Genomic DNA, 26,430 nt, shown 5'->3' with positions numbered 1-26,430 from the left:
TGGCAAGGTCCAGATAGGCTGTGTGGACTGCCTTAGTCCACAGCTCTGGAGACTGCTTCAAAGAAGTCAATCAGATTCAGGAAACAAGATCAGCCCTTCACAAACCCAAACTGGGTGGGGTTCAGTGTGTGAAGGTTGCCAATGTCTTTATTTATAAATTCCATGATAATGCATTCCATACCCTTGCAGATCAGGCTTGTCAGGGTGTTGGGATGGTAGTTCCCAGGATCCAAGGTGGATCCTCCCTTGTGGAGCGGGATAACTGTAGCTGTGCGCCACTCAGTGGGCACGAAGCCTGAGGTGAGGCTATGATTAAACATGACACTTAGGTGAGGTGCCAGTTCATTTTGTAGTTCATGTAGTACACAGCCTGGGATGCCATCTGGTCCCATGGATGCTGTATTCTTAGCTTTGGAGAGTGCGGTTTCTACCTGTGTGGCCATGATTACCGGAATTTGGCAATTTTTTGGTATTGAGATGGGCCCTTTAAGGGGTGAGAGGAGTGTGAAGTTGGCACTAAATCGATCTGCCAGGACATTGGCAATATCCTTGGGATCAGTATATTTAATGCCATTCTGTTGTAGCTCAGAGCAGATCTGAGCATTGCCATTTAGATTCTTGACATAACTATAGAATGCCTTGTGGTTGTCTTTGGAATCTTTGGCAATTTTATTTTCGTAACTAGCTTTTGAGGATTTTATGAGGGATCTCAGCTTCTTATTGAGGCTGGTAAAGGAGTTTTTGCATCCTGGTATTTTCCTCTTTTCTGCAACAGTTTCTTCCTTCTGTTGTATAGTTTGTTTATAGTAGGGGGCCACCAGATTGGCTTTCTTTTTTTGGAGAAGAGCATCTTGGTCCTATTTGGGATGGCATGATTCATGCACGAGTGGATGTGCTTGTACAGTGCCTTAGTGTAGGATTCAGCAATCGAACTTCTAGATCCCGTCTGCATGGGTGTCATGAAGTTTGTCACTTCTGACTTAATTAGCATGAAGTTGGCTTTGGAGAAGTTTTTTAAGGAGGTTTCCTTACTGGGGGGTGGGGGTGGGATGTGAATGTCAAGGATGAGTTGCTTATGGTCAGACCTGACCAACGAGGGGATGACCATAGGTGTGGAGCATTGTTTTCCCATGTTGGTAATGACCAGGTTTAGGATATTGGAGCCCATGATGGGACTATGGATTAGTTGATCCAGGGCATTGGAATTTATGAATTCTAAGAACTGTTGGGCAAAGGTGTTGGTACATGAGTAGTTTTCCCAATTAATGGCAAGGTTGTTGAAATCTCCCAGTATTAGGGTGTTCGGTTGTATCTTAATATTTTCCAGTATGTTTGGTGTAGTGAGATTCTTGGAGCATGGTGGGGGATCTGTAGCAAGCTACAGTTTGGATTGCAGTCTTACCTAGTGTTAGTTGCACCTGGAGAATTTCAGATGCATTGTGATAGGCAACTAGCCTGGTGGTGTGAATATCGTTGGTGAATATGGACACTCCTCCACCTTTACTGTTTCGGCCCTGGCTTGGAGGCCAAAAAGTGTGGTAAGACTTGTAGCCTGGTATTGTAGGGGTGCTCTCTGGAGCCTTGAACCAGGTCTCATTTACTGCACAGATATCAATGTTCTCTATTTTTAAGAGTGCCTCGAGAGAGTGCATTTTGAGGTTTAGACTTCTACCATTGACTAGCATTACCTTCAGATTTTGCATGCTTGTACCTGTTATGGTAGTGGTTTGGTCCTTTGAACTTTGCCTAAAAAAGGCACTATAGGGGTGACAAGAGCCTTAGCCAGTAACCTGAATCCCAGGGGCAGCAGGTGCAGACCATCTCTGGCAAAGCATTGTGGTTTTTTGATTATGTCGTATCGGGAAGATAGATACTGGATCCTCTTTGAATGACACCAGAAGCTTAGCCAATTGTTGAAGTCAATCATTTTGTCCTTATACTGTGGTATCATTCTGGGTGACGGCAGGATGCTACTCAGGGTTAGGGTCATTACCTGCCTCGGCCACATGATCCAAGAGCTCTTCCATGTTTCTTTTCATGTAGGCCAGGGAGGTGCATCTCAAATCATTCACTCCAACATGGACAATGACAGAGTCATATTTGTACTTGTTGTGGAGTGACTTGAGTGCATGAGTTATGTGGCGGATCCTGGCACCTGACAGGCAGCTGCCTGTAGTTTTCTCCTTGTTCAGCCTGGTGAGTGGGACATCAGTGTGCCTGACTATAGAGTCACCTATGAATAAAGTGTTGGGTATGTTGTCTTGCCTTAAGGGCTGTTGTTGGGTGGCACACTGGTGTTGTGAGCTATGTGACACTTTGGTTGTGATTGGTGTGTGCTTGCGTTTCAGCTTCAGAGGTCCTTGTTGCGTGGGCAGGTTACTGTTAAGGTCCTGCACATATGAGGGTTTAGTGTTGCTATGTGAGGGTGTTGGTGGTGTGGGTTTAGAAGAGCTATGTGTTGCTTGAGGTGTAGTGTGGGTGTTAACCTTCTCCTCTTGACTGTCTAGCACAATCTTGGGTGGAGAGAGCTTTGCTTCCAGTTTGGCTATGTAAGTGCATCTCTCACAGGTTGTAGTGTTGGGTGGTAGGAGGAGAGGGCTGTCTGTGTACATGAGGCAATTGCTGCATTTGTCCAGTATGCCCAGATTCATCAGGTGGACAGGAGAAATCACTCAAAGCTGACCCTTGGACATGCCTGGTTTGGTGCTTTTTTTTGTAAAGTACAAGAGCTTTCTAAGAGTAGTACTACTAGGTGATCACACAAGTGCTACTAAGGGAAAATTTGTAGCTGTAATACCTCAGAAAGGGTTAAAAGCCATGCAGCTAAAGCTCTGGATGCAGCAAACCTGTATCTAGACTATGCTACTCAATTTAAGGTTAACAACACAGTAAAAGACTCACAAAGAAGCACAAATTAACCACTTACAGTCAAAAGAATAGAACTCACAGTATGAAAAAATGCAGTTAAACAGTTACAAAATGCAGTAAAATGCAGTTAAACAGTAATGAATTGCAGTAGATAGCAATGAGATATTTTAGTAAATCAGCAATGAAAGTCAAATGCTGCCAACCTATAGGAATTCATATAGTTCTTGCATGAAACACAAGAGGGAAAAATAATTGTGGATCAGGATTTAAAGTTACAAGAAACAGACTGGAATAATATTGATTAAACATCATTAGTAAGGACATTATTTGCAACGTATGTTCAGGAACAGCACTACGTCAGACAGTAAAAAATCCTAGCAGGAAATGGAACATACAAGACATAGACATACTCCCGGATTTACTAATCTTCCGTGCAAGGCTAGCTTAGTCTTGCACAGAAGTGGTCGTTTAGGAGCAGGATGTCAGCGCGCCATGCATATTAATGAAAGAGCGCTGCCTGAGCTCCTAATCTTACATGGAGCATGTAAGAGTGTAGGGGGTGTTTCTGAGAGCAGAAAACTCAGAGTGGACACACCCTCGCAATGAAGAACAGCAGAAAGCCCAAAAGAATGAGCGAGACTGCTCATAGGTGTCCACATACCCCCAGCAAAATCTCCCCACGTGTACAACAGCAATAGTAAATACACAATATACATATACCATTTTTTATTTTTATGAAACAGATTAAGTTTAACCATAGGTGAGCGGATTTGCCCATGACTTAGCTACAGTTAATGCAACTTAAATGGCTGAAGAGGATAACAAGGAAGATATATGAAAATAAAGCAGTATAGCAGTAGTGTAGTGGGCAGAGCATTCGCCTTACAAGCAGGCATTCCCGGTTTAAATCCCACTGCAGAACATTCCATTTCCCATGTCATGACCAATATTTTAGTTGCATAACCTACTAAATAACATATATTTGTGAATGGGAGTACTGCATTAAATGCAGATGTGAGGTGCCAGTGTCATAATGTTGCAAAGTCCACAGATAATCACATGTGCCCCATACAGTATATGTACACATGAATCATGGATGCAAATGGAAGGTAAAATGTGTAATGAATGATAACTCCATACAGCGTCCAAATCCCTCACCTTCCCAAGAACCATTAGACATTACTGTCTAAATTAGTGCAGTGGTAAGCAGGAGTAAGCACTAGTAAGCAAGTGTAAGCAGTATTAAGCAGAAGTAAGTGGGAGTGAGCATATCTAAGCACTAGTAAGTGGGTTTAAGCCAGTTTGTGCAGGGGTAAGCAATGCACACACAGGTTAAGCTATATTGAAGAAAACTCTCTGTAAGCATATTTAACCAGAGGTTAGCATTGCTTACCCTCACGCAAACCCATGCAAACCAGCTTACAAGTGCTTAATCATTCTGTATCCAGCAGCCACTGTTCTGCCCAGCAACAAAATGAACAGCCTTGCAGGTCATGAATCCAGGACCCTATACACTATAGTCACAGGAGTTAAGCACCAAACCATCATAGCTGCACATAAGAGTGAGGTATCACCAAATAAACCCTCACTATAATAAAATCAAACTGAACATGTGAAAGGAATCAGTATACAGTCATATGTTCTATAACCTACTAAATAACATAAATATGTGAACTGGAGTACTGAAGTAAGGCCAGATGTGAGGTGTAAATGTAATAGAATGTTGAAGTCCTTTACTAAACACAAGGACCCCATACAGTGTACATACACATGAATCATGGATACCAGACATATATATAAGATGTAATGAATAATACATCAATGCCAAAAAGCAAATATAATGCAAAGTCAATTTTAAGTAACACTAAGCATTGCACAGGCCAGCTTAGGAGGTGTAAATAATGCGTAGGCCAGCTAACTCAATGAGACCAGTGGTATACCCCTTTAAACAATGCCAACCTTAGGAAAGCAGGCTTTCCCATAGCTTAGCCTTTTCAAAACTGGCCAATCACAGCAAAATGTGGGAATTCTGCCCTACTTAAACCCAAGAGGTGGGAATACATCTCATAACTGGTTGTAGCTTCCCCTTGCAGGCACCATGGCAGAAAGGGGAGAGGAAGTGCACTTTTGGGCGCAGCACTGGGTCATCCAGGAGTTCAGAGTCATGGCAGGACTCCTTGTCAAAGACCATGAGCAGAGACTGCTGCAGGGCCAGTACCAGGGTTCCCAATATAAGGCGGAAGCCTGGGACCTTCTCACCTGTGATCTCACCAGTGCCACTGGCATACCCCAAACTGGTGAGCAGGTCAGGCATCACTATGCGAACCTGAAGCGGTGAAAGGGGGATCTCTTGTATCAGTGGATCCAAGAAGCTAGGACAATAGGGGATGTCCCAGCTGTGGGTAAGTATCACTCCACTACCTGTTTAATAATTGCCAGCTCATGCATATTATGAATCGGTATGGCTAAATATTCCTCTTATGTCCTTCACAGCAGCAAGTGAGTGGGCCGTGAACCAGGAGGCCCATGGCTGTCGCCTGGAGAAGTTGTGATGTGAGGCAGGTTAGTAATACTCTTGCATGTACTGTCATAGGAAATAAATCTAAAACTATTAGTAAATTAATTGCCAGTATAAAACCTGTATCATTTAAGGCAAGTACTGCATACACCGGAGAATATGGAAGAAAGAGTCTCATATAGTTTTTAATGTAAATAAAAGCATAATAGCCTGACAATAAAGGTCTAACTGTTGGACTGCATGTGTATACTCTGGTATCATATGGTAATGTAGATTTTTAATCACTTAATAGTACTGTTGTATTAAGCACTGTTACCCACACTGTGTAACATAAATAAACTGTGTAGGAATGTCAGTATATGACTGGTGTAATCCCCAGTGGTCACTTAGTACAACTGAAAGACACATAGAAAAGAGTGAAAAGGAAGACAACAAAACCCAAACAGCACATGCAACTGAGATGTGAACGGTTGTAATTTTAGCACACACAGCCATGGTTCGAATCCTGGTAGTGGTAGTAGTTTGCATACAGAATCATACTCCACAACTGTACAGATATGTCCAGAATGTCAGATAAATTGGCTCATATCTGCTGCCTGTCACCCTGTCCCTCTAGGAAATCAGTGGGATGATCCCAGATGTATAGGCAGCAAACAGGAAATACAACTGATTGTCACACATCTATGAGAACAAAGCTGGCACACAAACAACTCCCAAAAATCTTATGAGAGTAATAAGCCACTTGTGTCCCATTTATACCCTCATGTTGTCAAGCTGTGATCAGAGTGTGTACAGTAACAGAGTGAGATGTATGTGCATAATAGCAATGTGGAATCTGGTACTGTGTTTGGCAACATTCAGGTAGTGCTAACAAACATTGCTCCCACAGGTCTGTCAGATATGAACACTGTGCCCAGAAACAAAAGAATGATGCCCTGTACTGGTACCGTTTACTCTGGTATTGTATGGCATTCTGACTGATGTAGTTGCTCTGAATAATAAGGTATTACTCATCACTGTCACCCACACTATGCTACATAATATAACTGACTAGGAAATCCTGTATAAGAGTGTTGTAATACAAGGTCAGAATGTAAAACCACAGGAGAATTATAAGACAGAAAGCAGATAGGAGATATACAGCAATATCTATATAGCACACATAGCTGTGATGGACAGTGTTTTATTTTTAGCAGACACAGCCATGGTCTGAAACCTTGGAGTGGAAGCAGGCTGTATACAGAACCATACCCCACAACTGTACAGATAAGTCCAGAATGCCCAGTATATGGACTCATATCTGCTGCCTGTCACCCTGTCCTCCTGGGAAGTCAGTGGGATGTTCCCAAATGTTTAGGCAGCAAACAAGAAATACAACTGATTGTCACACATCTATGAGAACAAACCTGTCACTCTATCAACTCCCAAAACTGTTATGAGAGTAATAAGCAAAGTATGTTCTATCTACACCCCCATGTTGTCAAGCTCCCCAGAGTGTGTACAGTAACAGAGTGAGATGTATGTGCATAATACTAATGTGTAATCTGGTACTTTGTGTGGTAACATTCAGGTAGTGCTAACAAACATTGTTCCCACATATTGCTCGGATACAAACACTGTGCCAATAAATAAAAACTTGATACCCTGTACTGGTACTGTTTACTCTGGTATTGTATGGAATTATGGGTGTTGCAGTTGCTCTGAATAATAAGGTATCACTGATCAATGTCACCCACACTGTGCTACATAATATAACTGTGTAGGAAATCCTGTATAAGAGTGTTGTATGTCAGTAAAGTTGAAGAGAGCAATAGTCTAGATATGTCCCGGTACACCTGCATGTGGTCAAGACATGGCCAGAGTCTGTGCAAAAAGAGATGGACAGGTATGTGCATAACATCAACCTGGAATCTGGGAGTATGTGTAGAAACAGTTAGTTAGTGTTAACAAACATTTCCTCCACAAGTATACCAGGTAAGAGGTCTATACTGCAGGTAAAACCAGTTCATGTATAAAGATGATGACAGCCAGATCACTGTCCAAACTAAGGCAATAGGGTAGTGTAGTAATACTTGTAAGGTACAGATAACAGCACTGACTAGGAAAGTAATGTGAACTACAGGAATATACTAGTTGTTGATTTACATCTTTCTCTCCCCCCACCATATCTCCAACAATACACTACATACCCACCTCAACTGGTATGTGATGACTCCACTGTTATGTTGAGACATATGTCTTATTGGTTGATAGTTATTTAAATCTGTTTCTATGCATGTGCCATATTGAAATTCTCCAACATTGGTGGCATGGTGCCATCAACATACCTGCATGCTGTTGTTATTACCACTGTGGTCCCATATATGCATGTGTTCCGTTTGCTATGCAACTATTCCATATCTGATGTCTGGGTTAATGCGAATATCTAAGCATGCTGTTATACCTAACCCTGGAATGTGTTGACTATTACTAACCCACATATGTTGATACACCATAAACACCATAGCACTTATGGAAATGCAGGTCCCAGTGAACCCACCTGTCCTACCTCAGCTGGTTGTAGCACCGGGCACCCAACAGCACATCTAAGGCCCAACCCGGGATTCATCGGATGAAGTTGGAGATGAAAATGTGATATCTGGAAGCGTTACTATTTGATTTCATACCGAAATTCAATAAACTGTGCGTGTCTATCTACTGGGTTCGAGGTGCTTGTGTTTTGATTATATAAATCTAAATAGATATATCCATATCTATATATGTCGATATAGATATATATATATATATATAGAAATATATGCATATTAGATATACACACATTTTATATATATATATATATATATATATATATATATATATATATATATATATATATATAAATATATATGTGTGTGTGTGTGTATGTAACTACACATACACACATACAGATATGTATAGGAAGATACATATGTAGATGGTGCACACAATACGGAGCAGCCACTATTAATACAGTAGTCTGGTAAGGTTTACATATGTTGCTGTCCAGGCCGAGGCCTTCAAGTAGTACAATAGTAAAGACAGACTGGGCCACAGGATACCAATCAATTAACAGTAAGTAATTTAGATGTATAGTCCAGCAACCTCTATCTACACTCTGTACATAATCGCTAGGGGGTAAAGACCTCAGCTGACACAATGGGATGTATCTGTTACATAACAAGGCATAACTGACACCATCACAATCACACTGACAAACAGAACAGTCTGTATGGCAGGAGGCAGTAGGCCTGCATTTACCCAAGGTGAAGTGTATGGTAATGTACATCCAGATACCTTAAGGCAGCTTACCCCAGGTACACCCACATGTTGTAAAAGCCTAGGTTAGTTATGGTGCATCCCCCACAGACTCAATAATGCAGAGCCATATACCACTGTACCATACATTGGCCTCTGGAGTGCATAAGGGCACACATGTATTGTTTAGGTGAAGCCCGCACATATATGGACCTAACCCCACAATATGTGTGGGGGACACAACAGCAGTGGACTGATGGCAGGAATGTCAGCATGACATACTCAGAGCCCACTACATAACCCATGACCAGCATGTCATATGTACAAAGCCTGGTATGTAGGTGGAGGACAGAGGCTGGAATGCAGTCCTATATGTGTAAAACTGTTGTCATACACTAAGCAAGTAGCTGGTGTTACAGGATATTCTGCAACATACACTTAGTCAGGAATATGATGTCAGAAACACAAATGGATGTAGCCATGTACTGATAGCACTCAACACACACACTGCCAGTGATATATCTGACACAAGACCTGTGTGGTGGACAGACAAAACATAATAGGTACACCTCTGGCCATCAAGAGGATAGACCCACAGTTGAGAGCTATGCAGACAGACTGTACCACTGTTAGCACAGTAATGATCCTGTGGACTACAGCAGAGATATGGCCAATAAATGTGGACAGTCTGACACACTCTGGTCAGGCCAGAGTTATACACAGAAGCCCTTAGTGCAAGACATGTGGACTGAGCCTGACAATGTGGATGGTAACAGCCATGTAGATGGGTATATCATGTAAACACTGATATACATTTGCCCCCATAGGTTATGCTTTCACACACACCTGTCTGTACTGACACATACTAACCACTGGTACAGAGATGCCATGGCCACATACTACCCACTAGTTAGTGACATACATCTGTGGAGCATCCCACTGCTTTGTCCGACATACATGACTGTTATGGTGGTCTGGCTGCAGTACATCTGACAAGTATCTGGACATAACATCACAATGGGTAAATACACTAAGCTGCTAGGCATGTACAAAAGCACTGTGCAGGCTACAGGCAGACTGCCACAACACTGGCCTACATTTCTTATGGGGGAATACACATGTACCTGTATATATAGCAGGCTCTACAGGCATGTCACAGCACAGAATAACAGACACCTATTTGAAAGTGCATAACCACAACTAATGTGAACACAGCCATAGCCACATATGGTAGCTAATGTAATATTACAGTATATGGACTATCTGATCAACACCATCCACATATGTGCCACTCACACACTAACCCTGCATATACTGGGCCACTACACAGTGTGGTTGGATGCCTGTCTGTGGTATGGGACATGTGTGTGCTTGGCCCTATAAACATGTAATAGGGTAACATACAGTGGAGAAGCATGTAACATCAGATAGGACCAGTAACAATGACATCTACCACAGTCTGCACATAGGCCAAGTTACATTTTCACAATACACACTCTGTTGACAATCACCATAAGTACACAGACCTCAGTACTGTACACACAACCACAGAATGCCCAATGTCCTCAAAGATAACCCCTACTATACATAACATGTGTCACAGTCTGATATCTCACTGGTTTGTTATCAGATATGATGTCACTAAATTATGGTGTACAGAACATATGCACCTCTTACTGCATGGCATATGTACACAAGTTGACAGAGTTGTGGCTAGAGGCACATAGGGCCAATATTGACATGTCACTGTGATAACATAATACATTTAGTATTGTAACAGGGTTTGTTGTGACATATGTCCTATGAGGGATATGAAGTCAGTAACTCTCATGTCTGTCACCATGTACTGTCTGCAATCCTCACACTATGCTTCTGCAGTTCACAGATAGGTGCTCTGTGAGTAACACAAGAAACAAAAGGGACCATATACTGCCCAGTCTGCAGATGACCCTACAGATGGGGGTTTCCTCAGAAACATAGCACTGTCATAACAGGTATTAAAACACACCTACCTGTACAGGGTATCAAACCCCTGACTGACTATGTATTGCTATCATATGTCTATGCAGTTATTGGATGTGTCACATAGCTTACCTACTGAAGAGCTCTCCAAATGTATATGTGATGCTGAATGACATCGGCAACAGTGATATGGTAGCAATATGGTAGGTGTTGTACATGTGCCTTTCTGCATGAACAGGTGTCAGCATCAACACAGCTACACTCTCTCAGGGACCCACACACATTGACACACTGGCAAGGTCAAGAATATACCTCCTCACTAATTAGTTTGCCACAATACAATACTGTACAGGTATCAAATGCACCAAAGGGGTTATCCAGAGGCTATAAGGGCAAAGGGTATGTGGAGGTGTTTTACATCAGACAGCATGCTTCAGTATGCCAATGGGGGTTGTAGTGAGTGTGAATGTGGTCAAAAGCATCATACACCACACACACAGACACAGGGTGCCTGTACTGACATGCATGGGCGCATTGCTTCATGGGGGTGTAGTGGTTGACTGTGCCAGAAGGCTATACAAGGCTAGGTGATGGGTATACCTTGGCATCAGGCCACATGACAATGGTCTGCAGTGTGTCTCAGGGGTGTAGTGTCTGGATTGGCCCACTCAACTAGGTATTATATTCACCATCCAGTCACCTGGGTAACTATTGTGTGTGGCCATTGCTGTGCATTGCTTGCCATGTTCTTTAGTCCATGACATGGACAGTGTTTGGGACATGCACATGTCCCACATTCATGTACAATGACATGTGGAACTGTACCTGTGGTGTCTGGCCCATGTTGAGTACATAGATTGTTATCATCAGATGTGCCAGTCCTGGCCTCATGTGGCGGGAACAGGTAATGGACAGTAGGTTGACCCTGCACCTACAATGATAGCATGATACTGGTATTCCCTTGTGTCAGTGACATCTGTCCATACAGAGCATGTGTTTAAGGCATGGTATGTCCTTTGTGGGTCACATTTGATGGCACCACAAGTGTTGCAGGTGCCCAGTGGGGAACTTAGTGAAGGTGCACTGTCTGCATGTACGTGCCTATTGTACTGATGGACAGGGTGCCATGCCCTCTGTAGTCTGCTGCAATCACACCATGGTTACTATCTGTGGGCAATATGCAGGCTACTACCACCATAGCGGTTGTTGTCTGGGCAAGTGTGTTTGTGTATAAGACATGGGTTGAGAGTGTACTCTGGGTAATACAAGGGTTGCTAACTTTTTTCACCAGGTCTTGATGTCACATGTAGGGGTATGGATTGTCAGCCCAGCCTCTCGGCTATTTCACAACTGTTATTCTTGTACGATGGGCATTGTGACATATAATAGGGCCAACATATAAGAAGTTTGAAAAACCCACTCCACGAGTCCAGTTGTTACATACTCATGGCCACCTCCACACAGGATACGAATGATAAACACAGACACACACCTTCCATGTTTCGGATAAGAGCTCCTACCTAACTAGTTTATTACACTACACAGTTATAGTATGCACCACGGAGATTACTGGTGTACTCCTTCCCCAAAGGTGTATTTCAAAGTGAATGACATCAGCAGCCTTGCCAAATTAGGGCATTTGATCTGTAGTGAGTGTGACTAGCTAAAACAGTACTACTCCCTACACAGACATAGAAACACACACACAAGCATCCACACTTGCCATGTGTGAGAATAGAACCCCTACCAGAATACTATATCACACTACAGTATTACACTTTTATAGGATGTGCCACAGAGATTACTGGGCTCCACCTTTCCCAAAGGTATAATTCACAGTGAATGACATCAGCAGCCTTGCCATAATAGGACATTTGAATTGTAGTGAGTGTGACTAGTCTAAAAAAGCATTGCTGCCTACACAGACACACAAGCACAGTTACCATGTCTATGATTAGAACTCCTACCTAACTAGTTTATTGTACTACAGCAGTGCACAGTTATAGGATGTGCCACAGAGATTACTGGGTGATACCTTTCCCAAAGGTGTAATTCACAGTGAATGACATCAGCAGCCTTGCCAAAGTAGAACATTTGAATTGTAGTGAGTGTGACTAGCATGAAAAACATTGCTCTTTACACAGACATACAAACGCATTTGCCATGTTTGGGATTTGAACTTCTAGTTAACTAGGATATCATACTACAGTATTATGCAGTTAGAAAACACGCCACAGAGATTAATGGGCTACACATTTCCCAAAGGTGTATTTCACAGTGAATGACATCAGCAGCCTTGCTAAAGTAGGACATTTGAATTGCAGTGAGCGTGACTAGTGTAAAAAGCTTTGCTCCCTATACAGACAGTGACACACACACACACACACACACACACACATAGTTGCCATGCCTGGGATTAGAACTCCTACCTAACAAGGTTATTGCACTACAGCATTAGGTAGTATTAGGATGTGCCACAGCAATTACTGGGCATCTCCATTCCCGAAGGTGTATTTCAAAGTGGATGACATCAACAGGCTTGTCATAGTAGGGCTATGGGGAGGGCAGTGTGTGTGTGCATGGGCCATAACCCATTCATTTAGAGGTTGACACACCACATGAAGGCACACACAGGGTTATACTCCACAGGTATGAGTATACAGCTGCTAGATGACTATTGCCTTGTACAGTCATGTTGCACAGCTAGCACTTGCACCACATAGTCTGTAATGCTGATGGATACTAGTGGCTAATTTCTACAGTGAGTGACATTTACACATCATGTGGTTGTAGCCATTTGGCTGTGTGTTGGGCGATGTCTCATGATGGATGGCTCTTTGTCACAGTCATTCCCTTCCACACATCTATGTATGTCTACTTTTGGCTTATTATAGTGTGTTGTCCTTGGACATATGTCTGTATTCCTATCCACTGTGTGTGCAAAGTATACCTGCTGCATACTGAGGAGTGTATGCACAAACATCTGCAACAGTCAGATATGTATGGTCCACAGTTGATTGCAGACATGGGCTTCATTTGTTTAAGTGTGTGAGCATGCCCAGTGTGACCTTAAAGCGTATTTTTGTCTGACATTGCCTTCATAGTATATTGTTGTCTGACATTGCCTTCATTTCTCTAAGTGTGTGAGCATGCCCAGTATGCCCTTCTGTATTGAATTTGTGCATCCATTCCAGGTCATTTGTACTCCAGTGCAGACCTTTGTGTTGTACACATACAGGTAGCAAACTGTATCTGCAGGGTATCTGTAGATCATTTGGTAATATGGGGACAAACTGTGCAAGGGATAGTGTGTACTGTAGGTGATTGTGTCTGTACTGCTTCTGTTACATGGTACTGGTGTTAGCAGAGATATTCATATATGTGTACTGTTATACACTGTGATGTTTTATGTCCTCAAGTACTGTCAGGTGGACATACTTGCTCATGGTGATGACCTGGGAAACAAGGGTGAATGCAACTGTGTCTGGTATTGTGGGCAGACGCCTACATATTCATGGTAAGTTATGCCATTCTGGAGAGGGAGCTGCAGACACTTGCTGCTGGGTCTGTGTATATGGGTCAGCACCTTGGTACAGTGCTGACAGAGGATCCCATACCTATACATCCATCGACATGACAGTATGGCCTTAACTTGCTGTGGCAATACCTCACAGCTGTACAGATTCACACAGGTTACCCAGAGGCAGGGGCTATGAGTTAGAACATTACCTCTGTTGTGGTACAGGCAGGTTTGTAGCCACCCATTTATGTATTTGCAGCCAGGGATAGTGTGTGCCCACAGCTGTGTGTCGGACCTTGCACATTCCATGCTGCCTATGCTACCACCCCCCTCTATTATTCTGTCCTCTGCCATACATTATGCATACAATCTAAGATATTTTCCCTAAGGTTATCACCTCATCACAGCTGTGTTTCGGTGTTAGTCTACAATTCATGCAGTGGGACATGGTGGACATATTACTGTGGTTTGTCCACATGGCCTTGCATATGGCTTATGTAGAGTGTGTTATGTTGTTATGTGGATGTCCATGACATAACATGCATTGGCAGTACGTGTGAGACACACAGGCCTTTGGCAGAGGCCTGTAAGCCATTTGATGGTGATGCAGGCCAGCTGTGGCAAGCCATTGTATTCTGTCAGTCCTACAGTCCCAGACCACCATACAGTATATTCCCCGGGGTGACTGGGTAGGTGTGCTAGGTGTTCATGCCAATACTTTCTATCAGTACTGATCAGGTGGTTTGGATGCTGGCAGGGTGCTACCTACAGCTAGGGGCACACCTGCATGGGACACCTGCACTGCAGGCTGCAATCTGTAGCTATTGCCATATACAGGTGGGGGTCATATTGTACATATTCCCAACAGCAGGGATACAACCAGAGAAGTACCTGTGGGTGGTGTTTGGGTGAGCTGGGTGCATGTGCGCCATGGACACTACTTGCATCTGATGCTTAGATATGCAAGGAGCATTCCAGTTATGGTGGCATGTTCAGGTAGCAGGTACAACAGCTGTTTCTCAATACATTAGTCCTCCCACCTTTGTGATCTGCAAGTGTTTGGGCAGATTACAATGTTATTCCCTATTACAGGCCCAGATAATGTGATGCATACCTGTATGTACAATTCCAAGAGTGTGTCCATTTCACAGTTACACATTAAACTGTATGTCTTGGGTACTTTCCCCTGAGTACTGCTTGTATATCTAGCCCAACAGCCATGCCATGTCAGTCTTTCAGATGGTGACACATATTACCACCATACATTTACAATGGCTTACTGCTAGCATGTGTTATACTGGTGGGAATTGTCTTTGGCACTGCAGTTGTGAGGATTGGCCCTGTCATCGGCAGTAGTGGGCAATGACCACCAGGTCATACCCCAACATGCATACATACTGATCACTCACACAATATGAAGCACACCAACCTGACACACACATGCATGCATATTGTACAAATGCCACAATCTATCCTGCTACCTTGGCCACCTCTGGGCATCCATGCTCCACTGGTATTATACCTACACATACATGTTACTACATTTCTACATAGGATTGGAGGGGCACACCTGACTGTTACTACATGTCTACATAGGCTATGGGGGCACACTTGACTGTTTCTACATTGCTAAACAAGATTGGGGGGGTGCACACCTGACACTTGTATACATTTGCTATGACTGTACTGGTATGTCAGGTACTCCATTTAATTCTGTTTTCTAACACATTATGCTGACTAAAGGCATGTCAGTGTACTACAGGTCCTACATTTGATTGACCTACATATTAGTTTCTGACTTCCTACCCTTCAGAACTAACATCCTGCTGCCTAAACTGATGTGGTCTGTCTGTGTAGTCCCACGGGGGCTACCCATAGGCATCATTCAATTGCCTTAGCATGTTTGTGTTTGTCTACACCTGTCCTGCTGGCTGTGACTCTTGTTGGGTATGTGAACCTCCATGATTGGCATGTTTGTGTCATATGGACACACATGTGGCCCAGCACATTTCCTGCAGTGGGTTTTGTCAACATGTGTAGTAATGGCTACTATGGTGATACCCCTATTTGTTACAAATCTCATGCTGCCACTATAGGCGTCTACTATCTGCTAGCATCCTATTCAGCCACCCAATTCCCTTGCATGCTCACATCCATACCATAGATACAAGTAACTACACATACTACTCCAATCAGCAATTGGTAAGGGGAGTAACTTACCTTGTGGGTGTGCCAGTATTGAGGATGGTGCTGGGGGCTGCCTATGTTGGATGCACATTGTACACTCCCTATACATGGTTGAGCACAGGCTGTGTCATGTTTGGCATCCATTTTACTGTATGTGCGTGTCAGAGAGCGGTGTTGTTCCCTGGGTCCCTACTGTATCAGTGTATGTGTTATGTGTTGCCTCTTTGCCAAAGGCCATGGCATACTGGGCAAACCTCCATCTGCCTACTGGTGCAGGCTCAGGTTGTTCCTCCTCCGAGTCACTCTGTGCCTATGCAGGCCTTGGCATTGGTGGGGGGCTGTGTGGCCCTGCCCTGTGCTGTTCCTGCTGCAGCTGTTTCCACAGGATTGTATTGTGTAGCATGGCACATATGATAGCAATTTGGGTACATGTAGCAGGTGAGTACTGCAAGGCTCCACCAGATGTGTCCAGGCACTAGAACCATGACTTGAGCATGCCAAACACATGCTGTATTATGATTCTGGTCTGTGCATGTGCCTCATTATGGAGTTGTTTTTTAGGTGTGTGTGCATTTCTGATGGGTGTCCAGAGCCATGGCTCCAGTGCGTAACTAGCATCCCCCACTAGGTGACTGTAAGGGATGTCCCCACTGGCAAATCTCTGGTACAGCTGCATCAGATGCCATTTGTGGGAATCATGATAGCTTCCAGGGCAGCCAGCACACACATTCATTACAATGCCCTGGGCATTGCACATGACCTGGCAGTTTATGGAGGGGAAGCCCTTGGGGTTGATGTAGACTCTACCCCGCTCACCGGGTGGTGTTTTGATGTGTATGTGTGTGCAGTCTATAGCAACCACTACCTCAGGGTATTCTGCTATTTGGTGGAAGAGATGCATATTGCTGGCCAATATCTCACGGATGTTGAGGAAATCTACGTGCTCACTGGCATGTGCTGACATGGCATCCAGGAAGTGGTGAAATACTCTGGATGCTGATGCCTGTGAGATCCCCATGATATCCCCAGTTGGCCTTTGGGAGGTACCTGTGGCTATTATTCCTAGGCCTACACATACCTTGGTATCAACTGGGATGTGTTCCCTTCTGTTGGTTCTGTGTGTCAGGCATGGCAGGCACAGCTCAACAATTTGTTGTAGGAGGTTCTGTCCAACCTATAATACTCCACTATCTCCAGCTCATGTAGCCCCTGGTAGGTTACCATGGGTCTGTACACCCTTCTTCGTCTCCTCACTGTGGGTTGGTTGACAGCATTCTCATCCTCACCACCAACAGCCTGTTCCACATGTTGATGTCTGATAGCTGCTGCAGCCCCTGTCATTCTGTTGTTTTTGTTTGTTAAAATTTCCCCACTTGTATACACCGGTGGTGTAGAGTATGTGAGAAAAAACAGAGGGAAGGGTGTTTGTACAGTTTATAGTAGTGTTCTGAGCTGGGCTGGTCTGCTGCCTGTGTAATTGGCTGATTCTGATACATTTCACCTGCCAGCTAAGCTAGTTCTCCTAGATTACCTTCCTATTGCTGTTTTCCCTTCCCATTGCCTTCCTGTTTAAGCCCAGGGGTGCGCTGTGCAAACACAGTGAGCAAATGTGCACAGAGCTGCTATTTCCTGGTTTACTTTTTTATTTTTCCTTTAAAACCCGGTGCGTGGCACGCACACCTGCTTAGGCAATGTACAGAGTGCTGGGCAGCCTCAGAAACACCCCCTTGCTTAGTTCTGCTAAGCTAGGAGCAAACCCATGCCAGAGGGCTCCAATCCACTTACAGTATGCCTGACACACACCCCTATGATGTTATCTAACTCATAGGCTTGCACCAAGCTATTCCTGCACTTACAATGTTGACTGCTTACATGCATGCAGGGGAAATCTGGGATTCACTATCATTCCCCTCATTTGGATAGGATTGCCTGCTGATGCATAGTTACATGTCCCACACTGAGCCTCCTCCCTTAGCAACACTATTCACTGGCCATGTTGTCTTCTGCCTGCCATTGGGTATAATGGCAAAACAGTGATTTTGTTTAGAATGCTTATTTTATGTTTTTTCTTATTTTCTGTCTGATCCCATTTGTGTGCCACTGCCCTATGCTTAAACAGCTGAGATTGGCTAAAAAAAAATAAAAGTTGATTTTTTTCATTTTTTGTAAATGTTTTCCATGCCAATGGCCTTATAGTTGGCCATTGGCATGCTTTATACATGATATCCACCCTTTATTTGGAGATTCCATGGCTCTGTTTTGTAATTTGCAGAAATGTACTCCGTTACTGGTGAAGTACATTTCTGCAGATTACACTAATCCTGCACGGCCAGTTTCCAACTTCCTAGATCACAAATTCACCTCATTTGCATGGTTTTCTCCTGCAAATGGGGTAATTTGCATACAGGGGCTGCGTCCGTGCAGGACTAGTGCAGGAGCACTTGTGCACGTCCCTGCAGGTTATTCCTGGATTGCATGGCAGACATATTGCCTGCTGGTGCTCCTGCACTAGTCCTGCATGTCGTGCAGAGCTTGCAGAATCTGGGGGATAGTCTGTATTCCTAAGAAAATAGCTGTTACTTCATATTATTTACTGTTGATGTGCAGTGATAATGAGGTTATAAAAATTAAATTGCTACTAGATAATTCTGTCAAACTGAAAACTAAACCAGTGCACAGCAGATTAATAACAGAATATTTGAGAGAAAAACAGTCACTACATAGAACAAATTGTAGTGGTGGGTTCAGTGAAAAGTTTTCAGAAGGAATGAGGCAAGTGTTGAAAGAGAAATTGTTTAAATACAAAAAAACTGAACAAATGTTTAACACCAGGATCTAGGCACATGAGGACAGGATGATAAATTTCCATAAGAATAAGATAATTAAGATGAGAGAAAAAATATATAAGAAATGGAAAAAAGGTTAACTCTAACTTTGAAAACAGAAATAAACAATATGGGCAGACAAATTAATGTAGAGTTTAATGGTCCCTTAATGTGCATAGCAGGAGGTGAGTAATGTCACCTTCTGCTATGTTGAATATATTGAACCATGGAGGTCGATGTATTCAGTTTCACTGTGGTTTACTATTCGGAAACTTCCTAGTGATTTTCTGCAGAGAAACCAGTAATTAACACTATAACGGGACCTATAATTTCAAATATTTAATACTTGAATTTCCAATTTTACCAATATCACACAACTGTTTTCCTTCATACCACTGAGGCTGTGAAAAGCTCCTGGTGATTTTCTGCAAAGGAACCAGTAATTGACAATATATCATAACTTGTATTTTCAAATATCTAACTCTTGAATGTACGGTTTATTTATTTTTACAAAAATCCTGAATGCTGCTTTTATTATATTGCTGTATGTCTAGCTATGCTAACCAGAAAGTGGTGTGAACATTCTCATAGTTATTCTCAAGTCATCTGTGATGTGTGCTTCTCTTCCCACTGCTATAAGTGCCCTGAGAAGCTATTTCTCCCCATCTCACCCATCATCTTATCATTTTGGCTGTGATAATCTGAGCCTGCTGCTTTCCCTGACTTTATTTTCTTCAGTGCTGTTCTAACTTCTGCTAGGGTGGGCTCCTCCTCTTCTTTCATTGGAGGCTCTGCCTGCAGAAGTACAGTTAATGTGTTTTTTTTTTTCATTAAGAAGCTGCTGAAAGTACTCTTTCCATCTGCCTTTGATATCCTGTGGCCTGGTAAGCAGGTGTTTGCCGGCATCCCTTAAGAAGGGTGTCTGACTATTTTCTTTATCTTTCGGCTTTTGCCTTGCAACCTGGTAGGCTTTATTTGTGCCCTCAATTCAGTTATTTTCCAGAAGTGGGTACAGTGCCTCTGATGTCTTGTTCTTTGCTATTCCAACTTCTCTCTTATCTTCTTTATTAGCCAACCAGTACTCCTTCCTAGACTGGTCCATCTTTTCTATCTACCACTTTTTCCTGCACTCCTTCTTTCTTTTGATTTTGTCCTAGATTTCATAGATCATCAGATAATAGGATGTTACTAGGCTATTGGCCCGGAGGCCCTTACAAATCTAGCCAAGAATTTAGCCCATGTTCCAACTGCATTCCACTACCAGCTTTCCATATTTATCATATTTCGGGTATATATTATGTTATCAAAAAGTGAGCTTGCCAAACTGCATCTACATCGGAAATGCAGTTCAGCGAACAGTTGATGGTGAGATTGCAGTGAAGATTGGAAAATTTGCCCTTTCTTCACTGTAGTGTGATCTCAGAGTTGATATATATATATATATATATATATATATATATATATATATATATATATATATATATATATATATATAAATATATATAATTAGTGGTGGGTGTGTGGGGGGGGGGTGCAGCCCCCAAAGAGCATATTTGCTGAACTACATTTCAGATGTAGATGCAGTTCGGCGAATTCACATTTTCAATTACATAATATAGACCCACATATTTCTATACTTGGCGCATCTGTTTTGTAGTCCTCACACATGCTATTTTAAGGTGCTAGCATGCCTCATTTCCACCCATTTCCTCTTTGTGGTTTCTCTCTTGTCAACTTCCTGCTTTTCATCCTGGTCTCTGTTGACCTTAGATCCTTCTCTGACCATTGCTTGCAGCTGATTGTGGCAACTAGTGGTTTATGTTGTGGGTCAACTCTTTCACTTGGGTTGATTTTGCAATTCCTGATTTTACCCCTGTGCCCTTGACTTACTAGAAGGCAGTCTACCTGAGTTGTATGTTGGCCATTCTTGTATGTGATCTTGTTACTGTTTGTGATTGTCTGTCTTGATGAACCATACTTTGCTCAGTATCAAGCCATATGCCAAATGGCAGTCTAGAATGGCCTCTCCTTCTTTATTCCTATTGCCACACCCATGTAGACCCAGGCAGTCCTTTTATCCTGTTCTGTCTTTCACAATATGTGCATTCAGGTCAATCATTATCAACAGCAATTCAAGTTGCCCAGCTTTAACTAGTAGGTCCTGCAACAGTTGTCTGAATGCACAATTTTCCCACTATCACAACACTGCTGTGGGGCATAGGCTAAGATAATGAATATTGCCCTGTCATTACACTGGAGTTTGACAGCCATGAGTCTGTCGCTAAGTCTGTTGATATCCATCACTCGCTTCTGAATCCTCTCCCTCACCATAATTCCCATACCATGTCTGTCCTTCTGAGTAGTAGATCCCAAGTCAAGTGGTTTTGCTGCACTGTCCTTCCATTTTGTCTCCTAAATGCATAGGTTCACCCTCCTCCATATCATCATATAATTCACATCCAAGCTCCACCCTGTTAGTGCACCTACATTAAGTGTAGCAATTCTTAGTTTGTGTTTTTCAGGTTGTTTGATTTTACTATACCAGGTAACCCAAACTGGGCAACTGCACACCATTCAGACAGTTTATTGACCCAGGGCTGCTAGGCTGACCAATAGGGGAACATACACCCTTCCCACCATTTGCATGGGACCCTGGTGTAAGTTAGAGTAGGTCAGGTCCTCATCCCACTCATCACTGTCAAATATTCAAGCCCACTTTGGCGACATTAGTTATTACAACGGAATCACCTAGATCCAAGTGGTTATTCCTATTTTGTGTAGTCTGTGATCCATGTTGTCATATCATGAGAATACTGTGCACTACAGTTGGTGCCCAAAGAGGTTGGTCTGTACAAATCTTCCCCCTATAGACACCATTCAGAGTTTGTGCTGCTGCCCACAACTCCATTCTTGAGTGAGTTTGAGTTGGAAACACTTGGCATGGTTTTGGGAGGTGAGAGGAATGCCACTAAGACACTGGGAGAACATGTAAACTCCATGTAGTTTTTGGACAATAGTCAGGATCAAATCCTATATCATGGGGATGGGAGACAATAACCTTAACTATTATGGTAACTGGTCTTGAACACACATATTGGATCTGGTCCTCACTGATATGGGAGGGTGTGATGCCTCTGCACTGGCCCAGTAATCAAGGAGCCTCAATCCTCACCACTAACACCAGTGATGGAATTGCACATTGGGAGGATAACAAGTACACACACACACAGTAAAGTATAATGTTCCTTAAGACCACATAGAGATCACAGTCAGTCTGGCGCTGGTTTCTCCCTCTTTCTCCAAATTCGCAATAAGACTCCTCACTGGCACAGCTATGGGGTTAAGATCTCAGCCGAGTGGTCAAGCCAAAACCTCCAGCACCCGATCTGTCCAACCAGTGCTTCATGTCCCTGCCCAAGTAGCTGACACACACACACACACACACACACACACACACACACACACACACACACACACACACACACACACACACACACACACTTTGAGATTTGATTTATATACAAACATACAAACATTCTGCCCAGACTATATGGTAGTACCAGCTGCCACAAACCACCCTTTATCAGCTGCTATAAGGCCCTTCCCAAAGCCTGACCAGTTCTACTGTGTAATGTTGCTGTTATCTAAATGGTAAGTGTGTCCAAGACTTTAAGGCTATGTAAGAGTGGCCTGTACTGTATCACCAAATACATATGCAAGTACTGTAAGAGCTTAAAAATCTCTAAACAAACCAGCCACAATTAAAAGGTTTAAATATATTTAATAATAAATAATAAAAGCACAAGTCAAGTCAATACTCAATAACTCAACACAGTGACAACAGAGTTCAGAATCACAGAAAATACCTTAAAACAGCATTGCAGGATAGTCTCACATAAATACAGAAAACATCTAAACTACTCTTTACTGCATTCCTATCTATTCGAAGAGAAATACTATACTTAAATCTTATTTACAGAGCCAGGCAAATGCAAGTGCTGAATGAATGTTTCTAGGTCCAAAGACAAATACAAAATGCACAGACTTTCTCTGAGAGATAGTTCTTAAATTAATAATACACTTGGTTAGCTGGATGATATCACTATTTGACACCTGCCTCCAGTTCCCCAGCTAAACAGATATCAACAGAATTTAACATTTCCCTATGAAAAATACTTATCTCTCAGAAGTGTAGCTGCTAGGAAGTCACAGGGCAATAAAAACACTCTACATTTGAAACCTAGTAATTATTTCTTTTTCTCAAGACAATAGAAAGAACTTCTAGCTGTAAACATCCTGTCTTCTTGTTGTATTAACTAACTTTATAGCACATCGTAAAACTTTTACTTTTTAACTTATTTTCTTAGAGTTTTGTAAGTTAACTCTGTACTTTTCCAGTAGGGTACACTGTGGTTACTTTCTTGAAGCTCAGCAGATAACATACAGTTTAACATAACATATATTTTTCTTACATTTGTAAGACAAGCATACAAACCATATTACTATTCACAAATAACATAGAATTATTTACAAAATTCCAGCTAGCTGGGCTGGTAGCCATCACAACCCCCCTCACCCCGAGAACTCAAGCTAGTTTTTCAAGTGACCCTTGAGAAACATTGCTTGAGAGTGCTGCACTATCATATCATATGCTTGCAACCCTAGGCTCCACCTTAGTAACTTGGCATTTTGCTGGCTGGCTCGATGTAGCCATGTTAAGGGATTGTGGTCTGTAACTACAGTGAATTTCCTTCCATACAGATAAGGCAAAAAAAAGAAGTAGCATCACCAAAGGCAGAGCACATCAAAATATAAAACTCCAAAAACAAATGGTTCTGCCAGCAATTCCACTTAAAAACACTTAAAACTTGAAAACTTTAATAGAATATACGATGATAAGATAAAATAAAATAAACACACTGGCTCATAAACTGGATAAGCGCTTTTGGTATAATACCTTTTTCAAATCCAGATAAGGCTGAAGTTTCTGCAGTGCCCACACTATGGCCAGATATTCCATTTCTACAGATGCATAGCAATTTTCCATGGGTTGGAGCTTATGACTGAGACAGACCACTGGTTGCTTTATACCTCTGAAGAAATATGGCTAAGTACAGTCCCCACCCCATACTTTGAAGCATCCACCTGCACAACAAATTATTTGCTGCAATCTGAACTGGCTAACACAGGGGGTCTTCCCAAAGCTCCTTTAAGCTTCTGGAATTCCTGCTCACATGCTGGGGTCCACACTACCTTATCTGGTCTGTTTTTACTTTTCAGGTCTGTGAGGGGAGCAGCTATGGTACTATAACTGGAGACAAACTTTCTTTAGCACCCTGCTGTCCCTACAAATGCCCTCACCTGCTTTTTGGTAACAGGTGCAGGCCATGCCTGAATGGCTTCCACTTTGGCCAGTTCTGGTCTGATTTTACCACTTCTCATTGTATGTCCTAGGTAGGAGACCTCTGCTATACCCACCTGACATTTGCTGGGCTTAATGGTCAACCCTGCCCTCTGTAGTCTTCCCAGCACCTCGCCGACATGCTGAAGGTGCTCATGCTAGGAATGGCTGTAGTTGGCAATATCATCTGCGTAAGCAAGGGCAAAATCTCCTGCTCCTGCTAGGATATAATCTACCAGCCTCTGGAAAGTTGCTGTGGAATTTTTCATCCCAAAGAGCATCTTTGTGATCTCATACAAGCCAAAAGGAGTCACAAAGGCTGGCCTCTCTCTAGCACTGGGAGTCAAGGCCACCTGCTAGTAACCCTTGGTAAGATCAATGATGGTAAGGTACTTAGCCCCACCCAGCTGCTCTAGGGCTTCATCTGTCCTAGGCATGGGGTAAGTATCTGAATCTGTGTGACTATTTAATTTCCTGTAGTCCACACAGGACCTGGTGCTGCCATCCTTCTTTGGTACCAGCACCCATGGGGAGGTCCAGGGACTGCTGGACTCCTGAATTACCCCTAGATCCAACATTTCCTGTATCTCCTCCATCAGAGTCTGTTTGACTCCCTCATGCACCTTATAAGGGATCTGCTTAATAGGCCTTTGGGGTCCTGTATCCACATGGTGCTGCACCAGCGGGGTGCACCCTGGTTTCCCAGTGAACATGTCCCCAAACTCCTGTAACACTGCTTGAATTTCTCGAACTTGGGTAGGGGATAGTTGCTGGGACATTGCTACCCCTTCCACTGAGGTGTCAGTCCGAGCCTCACTGAGGAGATCAGTCACCATATCTCCCTCAGGCTCCTCCTACAATCCACTGCAAATACTCAGCACAAGGGATTCCCTATCATGGTAAGGTTTCATCATGTTAACATGGTACAGTCTGTGCCCCTGCCTCCTGCCTAGCAGTTCTACCATGTAGTTAACATCACTGACCTTCCTTACTACCTTGTAGGGTCCCTACCAAGCTGCCTATAGCTTGTTGTGTCTGACAGGAATAAGAACCATTACCTGCTGCCCTAAAGCATGCTCTCTAGCTTGAGCATTCATGTCATACCAGAACTTTTTCTGTTTTTGGGTTTCTGCCAAGTTATCCTGGGACAAGCCCATGTGTTCCCTGAGACTTGTCCAGAGGTTTAGTTCATATTCCACAATGGACTGCTTGTGGGATTTACACAAACCCTCCCATTCATCTCAAATTAAATCTAGAGGCTCCCTCACCCCATGCCCGTACAGCAACTCAAAGGGTGAAAAACCTGTGGATTCCTGGAGAACCTCTCTGTAAGCAAACAACAGATATGGCAAATATCTGTCCCAATCCCTTTTAAACTAGTCTGCAAATGTCTGTAGCATTGTATTGAGTGTAGAGTTTAACCTCTCAACAAGACCATTAGTCTGGGGATGGTAGGGGGGTGGTTTTCAGGTGCTTCACCCCACAGTACTTCCACAGACAAGCCAGCAGGTCTAACATGAAATTGGCACCTCTGTCAGTCAGTATTTCTTTTGGGAAACCTACCCTGCTGAAAATCTCTAACAAAGCATTTGCCACCTTTCTTGTCTCAATGGAGGACAGAGCCACTGCCTCCAGGGTATCTGGTAGCATAATCTACCACCACTGGGATATACTTTTTCCCTGTGGAACTTGGGGTACTCAGAGGCCCCGCAATATCCATAGCTACCCTCTGAAATGGCTGCTCAATCACAGACAAATGTATCAAAGGAGCTTTTACCTTGTCTCCTGCCTTGCCTACTTTTTGGCACTGGACATACATCCTGCAGTACCCATCTCTGGAAATCCCAGGCTAATAGAAGTTCTGCATAATACGTCT

The sequence above is a fragment of the Protopterus annectens genome, chromosome 9.part0, assembly GCF_019279795.1.
Source record: "Protopterus annectens isolate FY-2018-M chromosome 9.part0, PAN1.0, whole genome shotgun sequence".
NCBI classification, from domain to species: Eukaryota; Metazoa; Chordata; order Ceratodontiformes; family Protopteridae; genus Protopterus; species Protopterus annectens.
The sequence above is the reverse complement of the archived record's forward strand: the minus strand, read 5'-3'. Positions refer to the sequence as shown.